We start from the raw sequence: 20702 nt of genomic DNA on the forward strand, positions 1-20702 counted from the left end.
ATGCACTTTCATAAATTCCAGCATATATTCGGTTTCGAATAGGTAATGCGCTGTGTTGAAATTTGAGTTTGGTGTTTTAAGCGGAAGCGTTCCACTTTAAAATGTATGATCGCAGAATTGTTCATAGTAGATCTTAAGCAGCTTCTAAACTATTTTACTTAGATCATTGAATAATGTGAAAATTGTCCTCGTAAGTTAAATTTCAATGGAATATTTATTTCAAGTACTTTATACAGTAACTGTACACAAGATTTTCGCAAAAAAGGGGGGATATAGTTTGTATGTAGCTTGTGAGTTCGGTATGTTTTACATATTTCCGCCTTAAACCGGCTTTAGACGAAAGCATTTCCTATAACATTTTTGCTAACATACATGCTATGTAAATGCTTCCAAAAATCTTATAGCAGTTTACACGAAAGCATGTCATGGAACATTTCGGTTAGCTGTTGAGATTACATTGTATGATGATTCATACAGCACGATAGGCACATCGAGTTACACCATATATGGCGAGTACACGTTGTTTACAAATGAAAAAATTAAGATACTCTTCCATACGTGTACAGTAAACGTTGTAAAGTATATATTTAATCAGCGCCATGCTTCTCTACCTAAAACCATTTAATACGAAGCGTAATTCCTCTCGGTTGAATAATTATAGTGTTTTAAAAATGTGAAGTGATACGTTGTTTACATCTCACGCGGCCGCCATTACAACTGCACTCGTGACCTAGAGGTCGCTTCTGATTGGTTATGCTACGAAAAATGCTACGGAAATAGGACGGATCCTATCCTTGAGAAATGCCATGAAATATGCCATGGCATCTGAAATGCCATGAGATTTCTCACTTTACACGGAGGCTTTTTGGTCATGGCGTAAATGTTATGAAAAATGCTTTCGTCTAAAGCGGGCTTTACAAGCCTAACGAATTATCCACACCTTCCAAGCTTCAAATGTTGCCCAACCTTCCTTGAATTTTTGCACCAAATCCTAATTTTGCTAATTTTGATGCTAAGTTTATCATATTCACCCCTAATATTCATCCCCACTTCCTACCCCCAAACTAGAAAATTCTGCATAAGCTCCTGACAATCTTTTTTTTCTGTTTCTTTTTTAAGGCAAAGAGGGAATGTTACCTCAACCTCGGCCTTAAGTTGAAAATTATATGTAATACAATATCTTATTACGTCATTGTTGAATATCTAGATTAGATTACACAGCAAAAGTCAGTTTAACTAGTTAAAGTTTTCCATAATAAATGGAGTTCAAGGAATGATTTTTTCATCTTAAGATCAAAATATGATTTCTATATGTATAAACGACTATAATACCTTCTCCTTACGGTCATAAATACCCTTTACGAAATTTATGGGCACGTCGCTGTGCACTTGGTTTAGTTGTAACACAAAAGAGCCGGTTTTGACTTTCGTTGAAACAAGTATTTGGTAGAATGCACCAATTTAGGTGTTCCAAACTGCACGAAAGTCTCAGTCGAGAATTTCTTGACAAAGTGTATGTCTGGAAATGTAAGAAAGGAAATTCGACGGAAACAACACATTCCTGAAATAGCTGTGGTTTTCCAGGAAGGTTGGGAATTTCAAAGGCATGCGCTTGTTCCGTTGCAATTTACTGTTATTTCCCACTTATTATAAGGAAGTTCTCATTTCTTCCTCCCTCTCCTTGCCTGAAAAATCACTTTTAATTAACTGACGTGTGCTTTGTTTAGTTTCATGTCTGGTGTTGCAAGTTTGCAGACGTTTGTTTCACTAATTAAGAAACAATATGTCGTCCAGTTAGGTCTAGGTCTGTTTTTCCTGCGAGCGCCATCTCTGGCCCGTGCGAGAGTGAGACCAATATAGCATGATCCGGAAGCGAGCCGTGCGAATCAGCCATGAGACAATGTGTCCACGAGAGAAAGTCGTTTGGGTTGTCGTCTGATATGGGAACGCGCATGCGCACCATCGTTTGTCGTGCTGTTTTTACGTAAGTCATGTTTCGCTTGTGTTATCATTTACTGTCTCATTCACCATGACGGTTTGTTAAGAGCACGTATATACCAGATGAAAATCTTAATTCTCATGGGAGGGAAAGCGTGGGGGGAGGGGGGTAGCAACTTGTCCACTGGGAAGAAGTGCCAACCCTTTCATTAGGCAAGACAAGGGACAGAAAAATGATAAGCCTTGTTTTTCTTTTTTTACCGTGATGGAATTAGGTCTGCTGTTTTGTTCCGTGGTTTCTTGTTTCGCAACGCTTGCTTCTGTGGCCAGACAGCTTCGTTAATATTTTAAATGTAGCAACATGGGGAAGTACAACAAAGCTGTCTCTGAAACTTAGCTTTTCTATTAGACTGATATAATATTCCAGTTCGCTTCATTTAGACTTTAACCAGGAAAACTACAATAACCAAAACGAAATCTTCTGGGACGCAGACTAGAAATGGGATGTGTTAAGCACGTGTCCTTGACCATTCCAATGATTTCCCACTTCATGAAAATCCGCCATCTTGAAAAAAGTCATCCATTTTGGATTTCACGCATCGGTTTAGTTATTTGACGATACCTCAACTTAGAGACTTTATTATTTTTTTTAAAAAAATCCTTTCTTATATTGTACAGTGGGATGCAATAGTATTACCGGTATTACCAAGCAAATTGTCCATCACCATGTTTTTCTCTCTGTTTTAGCCAATGAGAGCTTCAAGAATTGGAACAAAACGACAAACAAATATCTGACAACCTCTGCACCAGAGGACTTAAGGGTTCATTGCTTAAAAACACGTAGATTGGAAGGGGAAAATTTAAGAAAATACGCATGGACAAATTATCGAGCTATACTTGTGCATCCCATTGTACATAAATTTTAAAAAGCTTATCAGCACTATTTCTCTAAATGGAACTATTTTCTCAATTTCAGAATAAAATGAAAAAAAAATATATTGAGGTAAAGTATTCGTTTCATAATAGCTTTTTGTAGAGAAAACATGAAACAATGTTCAAACAAAAGCTTTTGTAAATTTTATAAGCTTTAAAACGATATTACTAAATAATAGCAATATGTAATCTTATCCGTGGGTGTGTCCGTAAACCTATCATGGTAATTTTTGACCGTATCCCAAGCTAAACCAACTCACCAACACATCATTTATAAACAATACTATGAAATATTATACAGGGTGGCTCAATAAGTCACTTAACACCCCCAGTACAAGGCCACTGTAGCGCGCAACATGGAAATGGTGATGACCAATCGTTATCAGGCCAAGGGGGAACCACATTGACGCCACCCACACGGTCGGCGGCCATCTTGATGTCCGCCATCTTGAATTCAACTTCAGAATTTTAAATGGGAAGGGAGTCGTGCGACATATCAAAATGGGCTAGAATTTCACGAGAAATGCAATGGTGAAGGTTTTTTCCACGTATCTTTAACCAGTAAAAAGTTATGACTGAATTCTTCTACCAATTTGCTCGTTTTCGATGTGTTAGAAAAATGCCTTAAAATTTGTTTAGCGCTTCGGTAATGCATCGAGATCAAAGTGACGTCTATGGAGAGACGTTCGCATGCCATTGCACATTATTTTAATCGGATATATCCATGAAGAGCTGTGCATTATGAATGGTTGTCGCGAACAATTTACAGTGTGACGCTTCCATTGAATTAAAAGTCCTTCACAGTGACAAGGCTAACGTTTATGTTCATAAGGAAGTTCATAAACAGAATATTCGATGATTTTTATCTGATAACCCATTTTCGACAGATCAAAGCTGAATGGTTAGTGTTGGTAAGTTAATGATGTGGCGTGCTGTGTGGAACACGATTGGTTAGTCAATTTTCCATCAACGGAACCTTAAATGCTTAGGGCTACTTGGATTTGTTAAATAAACAGTTTTTTTTCATCCTTGCTTATGGAAGAAGGTACTTTTTACAGAGTTTTTTCAATAGGGAAGAACACCAGAACACTTATGGGAACGTTATGAACCAGTTTTTGTCCAAAGTTAGTTATCAGATGACAAGAGTCACATATTCTGTTTATAAACTTCCTTCTGAACATTGGTACAAGAATTCAGTCATAACTTTTTACTGGTTAAAGATACGTCGAAAAAACCTTCACCATTGCATTTCTCGTGAAATTCTAGCCCATTTTGATATGTCGCACGACCCCCTTCCCATTTAAAATTCTGAAGTTGAATTCAAGATGGCGGACATCAAGATGGCCGCCGACCGTGTGGGTGGCGTCAATGTGGTTCCCCCTTGGCCAGATAACGATTGGTCATCGCCAATTTCAAATTCCATGCCGCAGTGGCCTTGTACTGACTGTGTTAAGTGACTTATTGAGCCACCCTGTATGTCATATCATGATAAAATGTACCATGTAATAAATATATGTTGTTTGCAACTTAATTCAGTTGCACGTGTAGTACGCGTAATAGTGAATAATAATATATTTACTGCGGACCAACAAAATCTCGATTTCTTCCGACAGAAAATGAATGTATGTCTGTGCAGAGAAAGAATGGCAGCCAAAGAGAAATAAACAATGAGAAACAAAGACATATAGGAACGAGGAAAATCGTGAGAGAGTGGGAATACACGTTCGTGAAACTCATAAATGTCTTGCACATAGTTCTTGCCCACCTGGTCAACATTTTCTGGCTTCTGCATAGTGTGCTGTGCTTCCTGCCATAAACAGAGCACCACATTCTCTTGTTCCAGAAAGATGCCTAAGCGTGCACAAGATCACAAGATTAGGTAGGACACAATTAAGAAGAAGCATTGCTAGCGAATTATTTGTTTCGAAACCGGGACAAAACCTTCGACGAGAGATTCGTTGTCAGCATGATAACTGATGCTCTGAAAATGCTTCTGACAAAAGTTCCTTCGTTAGCAGCTGAGATGTAACGTGCTCAGTCCGTGACCTAAAAACAATTGAGCATTACGAAGCTCTGTCTGCCCTTGCACGTTCTCTTTTAATTGACAACTCTCATAGCTATAAATGCACACAGGCTTGGATGTTCGGCGGGATTGTTGGACTGGTATAAGATCAGGGTTGGCATGTTTAAAACAAAAGTGTTTAAAACATACGTTTTTTTTATTACAATAACACACGAACGCAGTGTTTTAAACACGTTTTCCTACACTTGTATAAAATACATTTTGATACTTGATATTATTTGATAGTCTGTGGTTATTTGTGTGTTTGGCACTTTATACTTTCATACAATCTGTGTCAATTTACTGTGACCCGGTGGAGGCACATAGTGGTTCGGATCCCACTTTAAACTGTAGGTCCCGTCCCGATTAGCCTTCCTGTACATAAAGTGCACTTAAAACACCAGCTCAATTTACTGTTTATAGAAATCTGTTCAGTGACCGAAAACGTACATTCAGTTAACAAAGAAACATATCGCAAGGAGTACTTGTGGGTCACGTTCAAAACACATGACTATTATTTTATACAAGTGTTTAAAACACTTTTATAAGTGAACAGTAAGCACTTAATACACATTGATGTTAATGCCAATATATTTTGTTGAATTCAGAATAAACTGTGATATTTCGGGAAATAGAGAAGCTACTGCGGGGATAGTGGAGGGCCTGGCAACCGTGGATTAATTGAACCTTCTCGAACAGCCTATATGCATATATGCAAGATTTAAGAGTAACGTAAATAAATATTTTAAGAAGTTAGTCAACTGTTTACTTTAGAAACACAGTCCTTCATTGGATGATTAACAGATTTCTTATCAATCATTGTTTTTATAAAATAAGTCTTCTTGTCGTTATCTTTTAAACGTTTTATATGTTTAAAGCATGTTTTTGTTCTTGATTAAAACACCTGCTTAAAACATGTTTAAAACAAAAAAACTGTTTTATTTCTTTCTCTTTTTCATTAAAAAAGTGTTAACCCTGTAGAAGATCCTAATAAAACCCTTCTCCCACGGAGCTAGAATTGCTACTTCTTTGTACAGCACATTTGTCTTTTAAATTACGAACTGTAGACATTGCTTTTCAAGTAAATCGCAGAATAAGTATTTTATGAGATCGTCGAGAGCCAGTATGAAGTAAATTGGCCTCCCACGAAGATATTTACTGTTTTTGTATTTTGAATCTTTCAAATTTGTTAAATTAATTTGCATAACTGAATAATTTTTACTTGATGGTTTTCTTAAAACCGTTAAGTAGAAAGGATATAGGTATTACAGTTAGGCCTTTATGACAAAAATAAGTCTTCTATTGTAATACCCGTAATACTTCTCTGATATTTCAAATGGCACGTACAGTGGGATCCATGAGCATTATCATGCAAATTGTCCATGACTATTTTCATTAATTTTTCTCTTACATTTTATGTCTTTTTAAGCGATGGATTCTTATGTATGCTGGTGCGGAAGTTGTCAAAAGCTTGTTTTGAGTTTTTTTTAATTCTTGAAGCTCTTATTGGGTCAAATAAAGTGCACGAACATGGTGATAGACAATTTGCACGGTAATACTCATGGATCCCACTATACAATGGGATGCACAAGTATTACTGGAATTTTCATCAATTTTTCTCTTTCATCCTGTGTTTTTATGGAGTGGATTTTTACGTATGCTGGTGCAGAAGTTGTCAACAACTTGTTTGGCGTTTTGTTTCAATTCATGAAGCTCTCATTGAGAAAAATAAAGAGAATGAACACAGTGATGGGCAATTTGCTTGGCAATGCTATGCATTCCGCTCTATCAGTTCGTCCGTGGAATGGTAATTAATCTACTTGAGATAAGCTAATTTTATCTCACCATGTATAGTGGGATCCATGAGTATTACCGTGCAAATTGTCCATGACTATTTTCATTAATTTTTCTCTTACATCCTACGTATTTTTAAGCGATGGATTTTTATGTATGTTGGTGCAGAAGTTCTCAACAGCTTGTTTCGAGTTTTCTTTTAATTCTTGAAGCTCTTATGTGGTCAAATAAAGTGCAAGAACATGGTGATGGACAATTTGCACGATAATACTCATGGATCCCACTGTACGTACACTGTTCTTTGTGAGGGTCCCTTCATCAATTTGATCATATTATCACTCATCCTCATCTTCGCGATTAGCCAAAAATGGCAGAAAAGTGAAGTAAAATGAACCCCAGCACACCCATGTGCCTCCACCCCGTGGCAAGCCTGAAGACTGGACCACACCGACTCATCTTTTGTACCGCTGTGCTCCTGCAAAATATTGCACAAGTCACTTGTATATTCTGAGAGAAGAGTATGCTACATTAATAATGCATTAGCGCAAAGAGGAATACAACTGGAATTACTCAGAGAAGAAAAAAACGTTAAAATGGCAAAACGAAATGGGGAAAATACAAACTGAATATGTGGTAGGTTGAATAGAATTTAATAATGATCAAGGAAGAAAAACAGTATTGCCACATCATGTAAGTACAATCACCAAACAGAAGTATAATTCCCCATTAAACCCGAACCCTTATTGTTACTTGCGAATTCAGTAAAAGGTCGTTCTTTTCCAATTACGAGATTGTGTCAGTAGGTTAAGACACGAAGTTATGACTGGCGCTTGATAAACACGACGATTGTTGTGACAAGTGATATATGAAATGGAAACACGCCGACAGGTGCTATGTAGTTTATGTTCCTGTGAGAAAAAAATCCCAGGATTTCAATCCGAGCAACATGAATTGCGAAGTGATATTACCCATGCGTTCCTTTCTTGCTTGTTTTTTTTTCTCTCCGCCTGGTTACGTAATAATTTCACAAGATGCCCGCAATTACATAAAAGACTGGAACCAAATAGAAATAAGTCGTGTGTAACAGTATTTCATTCACCCCTTTGATTGTTCTGCGGTTTCCCGAGGTCAACAATGAAATAAAATAACAACGTTGCGTTTTTACATCACTCTTGCATCACACTTGCTTCCGATTTAAGCTTTCTACCATATAGTTTCTGTGTTATAACCAGACTTTACAAACATACGCCAGTGGTTTTTTAATGTTTTATTTATTTATTGTTTTTTTAAATTATGGACACATCAGCACATAGGCTATTTTGGCCCGTCACACAATATGATTGATTTGCTTTATTTTACTTCGCTTCTTGTACCGCACTTTTGTCTAATTTGCGAAGATGAGTGATGATATTGATGAATGGACACTCACAAACATGCATGCCCAGGCCAGGATTCGAACCCGGGACCCCTGGCGTCGTAGCGCGATGTGCTAACCACTACGCCACGGTGGCCTGCGTCACACCACACAATATGGCTGATTGGTTGGTTTGGTTTATTTTACTTCGCTTTCTGCCACTTTTGGCAATTCTCGAAGATAAGTATGAGTGATGATATGAAATTGATGAAGGGACACTGGGACCCTGACGTCATAGTATGTTGTGATAACCACTTCGCTACGGAGGTTGGCGTTGTAACATAAGGATAAGCCCCTCAAGTAAAATTGAGGGCAGGCCCCTCAAAAAATATGTAATAATAAAAGCTTTTTCAATTTGTAAAACTAATCCATCCATTCATTACTTTACAAGAACTAAAACTATACTATTTCTGAGGATAAAATCTCCTTACCTGTTAAAAGCTGTATAAAGGGGCACTCAGCATACACAAGGACAAGCACAGGACAACACGACCCCACAAAGGATTATCCTGGTCTTGGCTCCTGGCGCCAGAGCGTCGTTGGCCTGCAAGAAACAGTGTCGGGGGTGTACTACGGGGAAGTAAGATCGCCTTTGGGGTGACTTACCAGATGGTCACCCCCTACGGTTTTCTAATGTTTATTTATTCGGAACACGCACGAGATTTTTTGTTGTACCCGTGAGGTTTACTGAAAATTCCCCATGAACTTTAATGACATCCTCCTAGGACTTAGCTGAGGAACTCCCAAAGAGCTTTATCGAGGACCTCCAATGATCTTTAACGACAACTTTACTGGGGATCTCCAAGGAGAACGATCCACAACATCTTTAATTAGGGCCCCCTCTCAATGACTTTTAATAACGACCTCCAAAGAGCTTTAGTGAGGACCTCCATTAAGTTTTGAAAACACTCCACCCATACTGAGCATTCCATAACTCCATAAGTTGAACCGGTAATGCATGCGTAATATTGTTTATGATTTGTGTAATCAAGAGGAATTCATTTGTACAGTCACGGACACTTCTGGGTTGTTAACACATCCATTTAGTTTCAATAGGATCGTTACAACCCACAAATGTCCCTGATTGTACAATCGTCCTCTGCTTCATTCGGGTTCTTATTTCAACTCTTGAATCTAAAGGCTGAATCACACGACGTTAGATTTCCAGTTGGACTTGGACTATTGGTGTGGTACTTTCTCACCTGCTTATTGATTGATTGAATTAAAATTGTTTTGGGTGCGTCGGCACATCAGGCCATTTTGCACCCTTCAATGAATACGTGGAAGATCCCCTTATCTAAAACCCTTACCTCAAATAAAAAGGGGGTAAAATCCCCTCAAGAAAGTTAAAAAAAAGCAGGTTGTAAATAGGCCTGAATTGGACAAACACAACACATTCAAAATGGTAAGCTTAAAACTACCTCAGAAAGTGGAAGAGACCTGCTCTTCTCAAAAACATAAAAACATTCGACAAAACACTGAGATGGTCACCCAACATGGATGACAAGTTTTTGGGAAGGTTAAAACTCTGTTTGAGGTTGTTAAAATCGGCAACGGAGAGTCCAGTCCTTGCAGCAGATGGCGATGCGTTAGACGGCTATGTCCAATTTGGAGCCGCGTTAATATCACTTCTTCTCGGCGCGAGGGACGAGACGAGGAACGCCAAGCACCAGTGACGGGCTTGATAGTACGAAGCTTGTCGCATCCCACTCGACTTGCCATGTTTCAAGAATGAAATAATGAAACACATTCTGAAGGTCCCTAGCTGGCAGAAGGTGGACGAGAACTCACCTTCTTATTTTCGCCTCACACGATACTCATTACCGTGCTTGTTGGTAGACTTTTGTTCCCACAAGGCATTGCGCAGAGCAGACAAGCTAAAAAGATGGACGAGTGACTTGAGGAAGAACGTCGAAGAAGAAGAAGAGCTACTGCTGTTATTTTCCTTACAATTGCCAAAATCAAAGGTTTAAAAACCAATAGAAATTCATGAACCAGTAATTGGACCGAATCAATGATAATCAAGGTGTACTTAACATGCTTTGTTTTTAATGACCTTGGGTATGTATTCATACACGAGACTCACAGAATTCAGTCATTAAAAAATATTTTGTCAAACATTTAGATTTTCATTATCGGCTAACCACATGTCGTGGTTCATTGCCATGGATACATTCCTAAGTCTCTTAATAAACACGACTGCACCATATTTATGTTACTATTTTTTTATGGAGCAGCGAAAAAAAATACACAACCATCAAACACCCGAAACCACAGACAAAAACAGCTACTACTTTTCCTTGCCAAATCCACAGATTATCTTCACATGACAAACGTTTTACCTGATTGGTTGTTACCGCAGCATCTAACAGAGAAGCAAGTTGCAATTAGAACGCAGTCTAGTCACCAAAATCAGTCTGGCAGCCATAATTTCCAGCCAGATAGCCAGTTCAGCGCCAACTATGGCGTTCCAGTAGGAAATCCAGCTCCGTGTGATTCGGCCTTAACATTGCTGAAAACAGAATGATTGAACGTGCTCGGCTGTTCAAATTATATAAGTTCTACTTTTGTTTTGTACTATTATGCCTTGCAAACGCTACTTTATAGTGCTCACTGTGCAAATTATTTGTTAATATCTTTACAAATAAACAGAGATGTTTCGGGAGAAGGTAAACCTTCCATCGGCCCCTTACGTTTATCCACCTTTGCATCTCTAACTGCAACTTATTTGCAGCAAACACTTACAGCAACTGTTAATAACTGGTCATTCTTCTCAACTTCCGAGTGTGTACAATGCACAGATACAAAATGCATGACAATTACAGTCACGCACCAGGGAAATATATAAATGAGGAACCGTTAGGAAGAAAGGGCGACAAAGAAATAAAGCAAAAAAAGTATTTTCTGGGAGTTTTTCCGTTTCTCATCAAGAACCGACTGGCTAGAAAGCCACACGCGGATGGATGAGGCCAATCGCACTGACGTAACGGAACTACACATCCGCAACAGAGATGGCGCTGTGAGCTCTTTTTATAGCCATTGTGCAAGTGAAACGCACACCTACTGATCCATTAGTCACTGCTTGTCAGTTTCAATTCAAATGGAGTCTTTTTCAATTAAGACCAAGCGAGAGCTCAAAAATTACTTCTTAATTGATCTTTCACGGTATAACTGAAAATAACCTAACACGTATGTAGGAAATTTATTTCAGTTCGCATCATGGAAACTTGAACTTTCCATATCTTGATTACAATATGGAAGAATCTGCTGTAAGGATATGGACAAGAATTGGCGCCTCCACGATAATCCAGTTGACATACTGATAAAACATAAAATGCTGACCAAGAATTTATTGTGAATCTTCGTCTGAAGAATACCCTGTTAGAGGGTGGAAACGATACGTTTTTAGTGTATAATTTTTTAAGCAATAAATTTTTGCATTGGTCAGCATTTTCTGTTTTATTAACATGGAAACAAGGCTTAATAGTGTGACCATTGACATACTGGCATGCAAGTCATTCTATAAAAAATAAACATAGTTCTGTCGTTGTGTAACTTTAGAATTATTTGATCTGATTTTTCTTACATAGCATCGCTTTTCTGCCACTTCTGGACAGTCGCGACGAAAAGGATGAGTGATGATATGATAAAATTGATGGACACACAAAAAACACCCAAGTCCAGGCCGGGATTCGAACCCGGAATCTCTGGTGTAACGCGTTGTGATAACCACTCCACCACGGAGGCTGGGTCAAGAATTATTTTCTAACCTACCGTCGTTTCGCTACTGTTATTTCGTCTACTTAACAGTTTCTTGCATTTTTTACTCGTGTAGTCATGGTCCCGAATATCATGCTGAATTACGAATAAATTGACAATCCTTCATTTGACGTCATTAACAGCAAACCAATGGACGTTCACTCTCCGCGATGGACGCACCTACATGTACTCCACGTTGATCGTTCAACACATTCGAGTTCTTGACGTTACCACAAGTTTAAAATAATGGACAAGAAACGGCTTAAAATCTGTTAGGTTCAAAATAAAAGAATGAATGAATTCCACAAGTTTTCTGCGCTCTTGAGGCAAAACTATGAAGTACGTTTGTTGGCAATCGTGTCTCGTTTAGATTCATTGTTGCGAAAGCGAAATTTCACGTTGTTTCACCCTGATAATCTGTGGAAAAGATCAATGTCATTTGACGAGCTCTACTGCATGCGCTTGTTACGTTCCACTTTCGGTATTTCGCTCGCCAGCGTGTTATATCAGTTCCGGGTGGCTTTGTTATCCCAACGCGTTCGTTTTAACGCGTGCTAGTTGATAGCGCTCTCGGAATATAGCACAGGAAACTTTTGGAATACTTGTAAAAGGGGCAGAACTTTTAAACACTGAACAAGCGCAAGCTTATCGTGATTTCGATGGAATTTGTGACGTTGCTGCGTTTTAGGCTCACATAGCAACACGAGGTTTTTTTTAGCCAGTCAGCAACCTACCCGCATGATGTGGGGTTTAGAACAGGTGCAAAAGGAATTTGGAGCACTCCAGAGTAATCAACTAGATCACGTGATAGTAGATGGTAAACTTTAACACTTTAGAATTGCGTGGTTTTTAAGGACAGATCACTATACAGTCACAGTCAAAATCGGAAGCAGAATTATCATGCACAAAACGAAATATGAAGTATAATTAGGCGATGATATATGATACGGTAAGATACTATTTTGTCCCTGGTATCATGTTTTCTGACAATTCATTCTATTGTATAAGCAACTGAATTTAAATAATTTTACATAGATTCTGAACCAAATTTAAGCATGTTTTCGTAAAATAAATACAAACAGAAATATACAGGGTGCTCCAAAAGTCCCATTACCCCCTACGTATTTTGCGACGAGGGAAGGTTATGGATCTGAAGTAAATAGTATGATAAGAGACGAGACATGTTAGCTGCGAAGGTTAAATACAACAATTTAGTCCAGAATGTCTGTGTGGACACCATCATTTTCAGATGATGAGAACACTCGCTTACCCGGAAATCTCCAATAGACTAAAACTGATTCGACCCATGAATTATTTACTAACCACACTAACTATTTCCACTTTGACACGTCAAGTATTCTTATTCATACAACTCTTGTGTTACTACCCCCCCCTTCTTCTTCCCTCACCTTTCCTGAAGTATCCCGGAAACCTTATACCCTCCTGATGTTTCCAGGAAAACCATCTCCTTCCCAGTACGACCACCTCCTGCTGGCACCTCAGCCAGATCATCTATCTCTCTTCTCATGCTATCACCTTACTTCAACCTTCGATCTATATATTTAGTCACTTTCTTTTTCCCTTCTCTTTTCTCTACTAGTATTATTATTATTTACTAACTCTCACATTTTAGAGACTCTAACTTATTTAATATCCTTCAAGAAATAACACTCGTTCTCTCCTCCTGTCATAACACATTACACCTTGTTCTATTACTAACACACTGATAAATATATATACCTACATTTTATTTTATTGCACTACTAGCTAAAAATCTTAACTGTAAACCAAGCTCATTTCTGGTACGCCGAAACAATCTTGGTCCACAATATCCATGAGACGTTAACCAGTTGTGGGTTATCGCCTCAAACATGTATAACTGAAAGCATCAATAAAGGAGGAGGAAAAGAAAAACGGGGGAACAGAATATCCGCGGATCTGACGCACTGATTTATTTTAAAGACACCAGGGCAATAAGCGCCTACCCCTGAATGTATGCGGGTGGAGGTTGGACGTCTTCAGGGGTTCTCCCCGTTTTTTCTTCGCTTTCTGTTAGTTCAAAGTGGGATCCGAACCACTATGTGCCTCCACTGGGCATCGAACCCGGAACCCCTTGACTACAAGGCGACGATTACCACTACGCCATCAGGGAAATGGGGGGTCCTAAAAACGTTACCTTTAGTTATCGCCAATTACTTTTACGTTAATTATGATTTATTTTTAGGTTTAGGGATCTCGGGGGGGGGCGATCGGTCCCTCCACCTCCCTTAATCCGCTCATGAAAGTTCATGGCCATATAAAATTTCCAAAACTGGCCCATCTGCCATTCCCACGAGTCAACATTCAACATTGCGCACAATGTTGCTGTAGCCAGTACTTTATAAGCACCCTGTTTTGTTATCAGCAGACAGGAAGGCTACAAATCATCGGCAATTGGCTCTAACAGGATCGCCGGAACAGGCAGAAGGTGAATTGCCTCCTCCTCGCCCCATTTCTGCACAATTGTACGCAAAATAAACACGCAGCGTCATTGTGGACACTTGAATGAGTTTTCACAGGCCATTCTGTCCACTCTGGCCGCCTTCGTGAACATTCTTTCGGCCCAAACAAGCGTGCGAAAGGAAATTACGTTCACGCAGCGTGTCGGCGACTGCGGAAAATGCCAAATCAGCTCTGCAAACGCAAAGGATCATCTTGGTGTGTGGAAAGCGCCCTACAATCGACACTGCAATAGGGAAGTCGTACAGTTTACAACTCTACACAACATGTCGACCTGAGATTTTCATGCACAACGTTCTTTCAGAGCGCTGTTGTTGCTTAAAAGTTAACAACGTCTGTTATAAAAGTTGATAGCAGTTACATTTATTTTCCGCGTAACTTACTATTAATATAAAAGGCTTGGTGCAACAACGTGACAAGCCACATCCAGTAACTTCTTTCAGTAAAGTGATTTTTAACTTTAATTTTTAAAATGGATATATCAAATTCGTTTATATAGCTGTGAACAGCATGGCTACCTTTTTACAGCAGTTTTACATAAGTAGATTACATAGAAATGCAAATTATAAAAACAGATAAAGTAGTTTATAACAGACCCTAAAGCTACATGAATGGACAAAATACAAGTAAATATAAATATTGACACCTTTCAAAAAGATACAGAGCTAACATATTAGAAACATTTTTGATAACCTTTATGTGGGATAATAAAAATTGCAGTGAAACAATTATTGAATATTTAACCTTGTTACATGTGAATTGTAGGTCTTTGTAAAGATAAAGTAGATATAAGTTGTTTTCTTTTTTGCTTCAAACCTGGTAACAATAATACGCTATTCTCCCTAAGATATTTCTTGTCTGGCTCAAACAAAAGCATGTTTTAATTGTTCCTTTACTTAAATTTGAATCCTTTCTAAAATAATATACACGAATTTGTGGCTTGTCATGTTTTTGCCTCTCGCGGCAACGCTATGATAAGCAACATTCTTGAAATAACTTTCATAACTTTTGCAACATTAAGCTTTTTAAAAGTGTCTAAGAAGTTTTAGTTGCTAATTTACGAAGACACCTGACGAACTTCGGATTAAAAAGTCATCTATTTGGTGCCGTAAATAATTTTGTCAAATATTTTCCTCCATGAAATTCTAGAAATTACAGACACGATAGTATGACAAGCCATAAGTTATTTTGTTGTTTACTTACTTATATCATCTACCAGAAATATAAACAAACATGCAAGTCTTCATATATATATACTCAATGGCGTGCCCAAGGTGGGGGGGTTGGTGGGGGTTTTAACCCCCTTCCCTTTGGCCCGGTATTTCTAAAAGAAAAGAACGTCAATGGTAGGAAAAGACGGCAAAATGAAGGCTATTAGAAAAAGTGTACATAATCCCTCCCTTTCGAAAATCCTGGACATGCCACTGTGATAGAAGTTAAGAAAAAGGTAAAGGATTTAAGAAGATATACTGTGAACAAGTCTAGTTGGAGATAGATTGTGTTTTGTCTTTGTTGAATGTCTTTCAAGTAGTTTTTATAATATGAAGTTATAAGTTAAATAAATGTTGTTTTTTCTATTAACGTTTTGCCTAATTGAAGATCATTACAATTGATTAAGAGAGTAGGAGCAAGGCTTTTGGAATAATTGTTTGGTTAGGTTGATGTGCAATGGCAAAGAGAACAGAGAATTTCTAAGATCTTCTAGATACATGAAAGAACCAGATAGACTACACGTCGCCAATTGTAATGATCTTCAGTTAGGCAAAACGTTAATAGAAAAAACAACATTTATTTAACTTATAACTACTTGAAAGACATTCAACAAAGACAAAACACAATCTAGCTCCAACTAGACTTGTTCACAGTATATCTTCTTAAATCCTTTATCTTTTTCTTAACTTCTATCTCACTGTATATACGTATTATTACAATTAATGATCACTGTTTGTGTGTAATTTGTTTGAGTAGAAAGTAATTGTAGAATTTAGTTATTTTTTTTAGTACCAGTAACTGTAACTCGGTTACTATTTAAAAATAACTTCCAGAAGGACAACCAGACGATGCTCTAATCACTAACCAAAAGTTACCTGTCAAGTCTGTTCGCTTCCACAAGCGGCGTCGAGTCAAGTTCGGTTTTACTGCCCGTTAACTCACTCGCAAGTACCGAGAAATACGTAAGCACTCGGGTGCGTTGGTTTATAAAAGCAGGCCCCTTTCCATATTTGACTAGCAACAAATTATGAGGTCCTTCACTCGCCTGCTAATCAGAAAGAACACACAGACGTGCGCCTGTGCCAAGCAGCGAAATGTTACCCTCCTGTGTGCCATTTCACTTAGCTGGCTCATCTTCCAGCCTGTCGCTTCTGAATTGAATACGGAAGTACATGAAATTGCTTGAAAAGTAACAAGTGAGGATAAGATTCTCTACAACTCAAATACACTCAGTTTTATGTTGGAGTGGTGGGGGAGTGAATACTTCTCCTACAAATTATATACCAATCAACTTCCATCTAGTTTTCTAAACTATATGTAAAAAGAATGTCTACACCTTGACACCATGCTGCAATGTATGATGAGGGAATCCGAATATATTTTCTTAGTAATTCATTGACTTTAACTGGTTCCAAGTAACTTTTGCTACTAGCAGGTTTGCCAACATTAAAGAATAAAATTCCAGGAGATTTCTGGACCACTAACGCCCCGAATATCAGCTGTTATCTGTTTGTGGCCTTGCTACTGTGAATACAAAATTGAATCATCAGCTTGATCAAAACAATCTCGCAACCATAATTTGTAAATAAACAAAACAAAATCAATACACAGAGACACAAACTCTTCAGAAGTCGTAATACTAGAACAAAATTCTTCAAAATGAAACTTTAGCTCGGACTTTCTCGAAAATACTTGGCGACAATCCCTACATTCCGCTTCAAACTCACTCGTTTTCTGTAACCAATCGAAAGAACCTTTCCTTCCACGCGTCATAGAACGAACTAGCTATGGCAACACTGTTTAAATACACTTTAACCTACCCCTACGTATGTAATGGAGCAAAATTGGGTGGAGGGAAATAAAGAAATTTAAACTTCTCCGTTCGGCAAATGCACACAAAAACCAAATAAATACACAATAATACAAAATATAATAATACTAAATCTTGTCATTCCGGGAGGTTGCAAACCTAATCATATTTAATCTGTTAGATGAAGGAAAGGGTGACTTTAGGGGAAGGGTAGATCAGATAAGGTGTTCAGTAAAGCAAATGCAATGTGACTTTCAGTAATAGGATAGTAGTCGAGATACTGACTTAAATCAACACTATGTTGGGATTAAGAAGATCCTGGGGGGGGAGGCACCAGGCCCGTAGCTAGAATTGATCTCCAGGGGGGCTCACGGGTTATCGGGGGGGGGGGGGCTTTGTAAACCAATTCCATTTTTAAAAAAAATATTAAATGAAGGTAAATTATGTGTGTGTGTGTGGGAGGGGCGCTTATTCATTTATAAATATCATATACTACACAAATACTACATTTTCTACATCCTTTAAAACATCTCTTGAAGTGTTAATTGACTGATACTGAAATTATCCCTTACACACCCCATACTATTTTAGATGATACAGATATGTATATCACACACAAGAAACGCACAATATTTAATCACAGTGCCTACTGTATATTCCACCCCCGGTCGAAGCAATTAAACTCCCCTTCCTTCCCAAAACTTGGCTGTTGTTGACCTTTGACGCAGATGCGGAGGGAACTTGCATGATGACATCAAAGTCACAGATTTCTGTCTAAACGGGAGGTTGCAACAGGGACAGTGAAAGTACAGATAAAGAAGCGCCCTTATGAAAGAACTTTCTGAAGTCTAGAGAATGTTCTAAATACTTTCAGCTACTTCTGCTCATAAACAAAATGAGCGAATGTAATAGCTGCTGTTCATTTTCTGTGGATTTATCCTTAAAGTTGTGAGTTGTCTACATTTTCACTCTTCACTGCAAACAAATTATGCATAATAGTTTACCTAATGTAAAGGGGGGCTGATGGCAGTGCCAGGGGTTGGGGCTGACGACAGTTCCAGGCGGGGCTGAGCCTGGGAGGCACCCGTGGTCTTTTCCAGAGATCAAGTGTTTTTATTGAAGTCCACAAGAGTACTTGATACTCATAGACTTAAACAACAATGGAGTTCTTCTCGCCCTTTGTACGAATGTTCTGAAGAATGGGGGGAGGGGGGGGGCAGAGCAAAATGACAAGAATCCCAAGCTTTTGAGAAGGAGCCAGGTTGAATGATTCAAGAATTCTGTCAGTGTGTCATGAGTTTAAACAACGGTACTCCACGGCAACGGTCTTTTCACGTTGACACAATTCACCGTTATGTTGTCGCCCGAGGGAAGACAATTGCCAGCATGTGTGCGAGAGGAGAATGGCACCTTGCACGTCAAGTTCTGGGCGTTCGGAGAGGTTGCTTTATAATGATTTTGCTGTTTTTTTATCAACTAGAGCCTTTCGCGAATAGTAGAAAGCGGTATATATATAAAGATCGGAAGGAAATTGCTGGGGTTGTAGAAAGTATGGAGGATAAATTTCACTTTTGAAATTGCTGGTTAGCGAGTCTAACTTCCCATAACGTCGTTTTCGCTACGAGCAGTGCCCCTTTAAACGGAGTGTGCAAAGGTCAAGGTTGTACGTACATGTTGGAAAAGGAGAAACAGACTTGCAATTTGCCATGAAGTCGAATGGTCTCGTTAAGTCCACTTTATGCACAGGTAAGCTAATCAGGACTGAGCCTACAGTTGAAAGTGGGATGCTGTTGATTTGGTGTTTTAAGTCCACTTTATGCACAGTAAGGCTAATTGGGACTGGACCTACAGTTTAAAGTGCGATCCGAACCACTATGTACCTTCACAGGGTATCGAACACTGGGTCTTTTGATGGAAGTCGAATGTTTAGTAGTTTTGGCAAGAATAAGTGTAAGCGAGGTTTCAGACCGAAGCGACGTGTCGCTTGGAAACGAGCTCTCAGTAATCACCTTTCGAATCGAAGCGACACGATATGCTACCCGTGTGGCTCGAACTGGGCCGTTTTCTCAATATCGTTCATAGTGCCACTGCGATCTGTTGTTCGCGCATGTGTGGTGAATGCTTTGCTTATGGGAGATTTCAGACCGAAGCGACGCTTGAGATTTTCATCAATCGAACGCTGTTGATTGGTTCGTTCCCAAGCGACATGTATTGCGTGTCGCTTCGGTCTGAAAACTTCCTAATTCAGCCACTGAACAGATTTCTGTACACAGCAAGCAAAATGACACTGGTTGAATTAAAATACAAAGTTACAAGCACGCAAATACCACAGACTATGAAATATCAAGTATCAAAATGTGTAAAGGGGTTTTAACATTTGTAAAAAAAATAACAACAAATTCGCGTGTTTTAAACATGCCAATCCTGCCCTGGACTTATCCTGTAAATTCGTCCCCTTGTCTCGGCAAGAGCGAATAGGTTTAATTTGAGCATAGGCCAGATCGCATCCACCCAATCTTGAAGTCGGCAGCCAAAACATTGTGAAGAAAGTGTGTCCGAGGGATCACGTTCGCCGTAGATCTGATTATCCTTTTCAACAGCCAATCCGCTTCGGTTCAACTCCTGTATTTTGCCTGTGAAACGTGAAGAAGAATCTGCACACAAAGGGATATATACACACAACGCCCCTGCCCCAGGCAGGGATTCCTCGTTACAGGTGTAGAGGAATACGAGGAAATGCAACTTTCCCTTTTCGCCTCTTGAATTCGAGGAGTTGAATTCATAAATAAAGTTGCTTTTTTATGTACGCAAGAAACTGGAATCCAGTTCCTAATGCTTTCCAAATTGACACAACACGATCATTGGGCGTTGGTAGAAATTTTTGTGGAGGGTCAGATCATTGGTAAAACTTGAAATCTTTTTGCAACCTTTGTTCAATAAATACGGTGAAAGATTGAATGATTGATTTCACGATTTATTTGCAGGAAAGGCAGTACATGTATACAGTAATACAGATTATTGTACTTCAAAATAATCGCCTCCAATGGTAATGCACTTCTGAGAACGCGTGTAGAGATCTCGCATACTTTGGGCGAAGACAGCCTATGCGATGCGGTTGAGTTCAGCGTTCACATTGCGTTGGATGTCGGCAATGTCCGAAAACCGTTGTTCTTTTAAGTGTTTCTTCAAGCGAGGGAAAAGGAAATAATCGGCAGGGGCCAGATCTGGTGAATAAGGGGGGTGATGGAGTACAACAACTCCCTTACGTGCCAGGAACTGCT

General features: G+C 38.9%; 1 protein-coding gene across 1 annotated transcript in view; it reads left to right on the forward strand.

The window, feature by feature from the left end:
* Positions 1 to 20702, forward strand: part of Cad99C (cadherin 99C) — a 187935-nt gene that overhangs the window by 68307 nt on the left and 98926 nt on the right. The gene's annotated exons all lie outside the window — the stretch shown is intronic.

Source organism: Lepisma saccharinum, chromosome 20 (assembly GCF_977018435.1).
Source record: "Lepisma saccharinum chromosome 20, izLepSacc3.1, whole genome shotgun sequence".
Taxonomy (NCBI): domain Eukaryota; kingdom Metazoa; phylum Arthropoda; class Insecta; order Zygentoma; family Lepismatidae; genus Lepisma; species Lepisma saccharinum.